Source organism: Geospiza fortis, unplaced genomic scaffold (genome assembly GCF_000277835.1).
Source record: "Geospiza fortis unplaced genomic scaffold, GeoFor_1.0 scaffold489, whole genome shotgun sequence".
NCBI lineage: Eukaryota > Metazoa > Chordata > Aves > Passeriformes > Thraupidae > Geospiza > Geospiza fortis.
This window is the reverse complement of record NW_005054710.1, coordinates 31,979-32,608: the sequence shown is the minus strand read 5'-3', so window position 1 is coordinate 32,608 and position 630 is coordinate 31,979.

Below are 630 nucleotides of genomic sequence, written 5' to 3'. Positions count from 1 at the left end.
AAAAATGCGGCGGGACGGGTCCGGCTGAGCCCTTCCCGCCGCCCGAAAAAACCGGGATTGCCCTTGGAAAAGCTGGAGTGGGCGCGGGAGGGGCTTCCCTGCTCCCCAAAAAAATTCGGGATTGCTCCTTGGCACGCCTGGAATGGGCGCAGGAGGCTCCTCCAGCCCTTTCCTCATCACAGAAAAATCGGGATTGCTCCTGGAATGGGCAGAGGGGGCCTCTCCCTGCTCCCAAAAAATCTGGAATCGCTCCTGGAATGGGCAGAGGAAGCTCCTTCTGCCCTTCCCTGCTCCCAAAATAAAATGGGATTTCTCCCTGGAAAACCTGGAATGGGCACAGGAGGCTCCTCCAGCCCTTCCCTCATCCCAAAAAACCCGGAATTTCTCCCTGGAAAACCTGAAATGGGCACAGGAAGCTCCTCCAGCCCTTCCCTCATCCCAAAAAACCGAGATTGCCCCTGGGATGGGTGGCACGGGGGCCTCTCCCTGCTCCCAGAAAATCCGGGATTGCCCCCGGCACACCTGGGACGGGCACAGGGGGTTCCCCAGCCCTCCCCCGACCCCAAATCCCGGGATTTTGGCCCCCCAGCCCACGGAGACGGAGCGCTGCATCGAGTCCCTGCTGGCCGG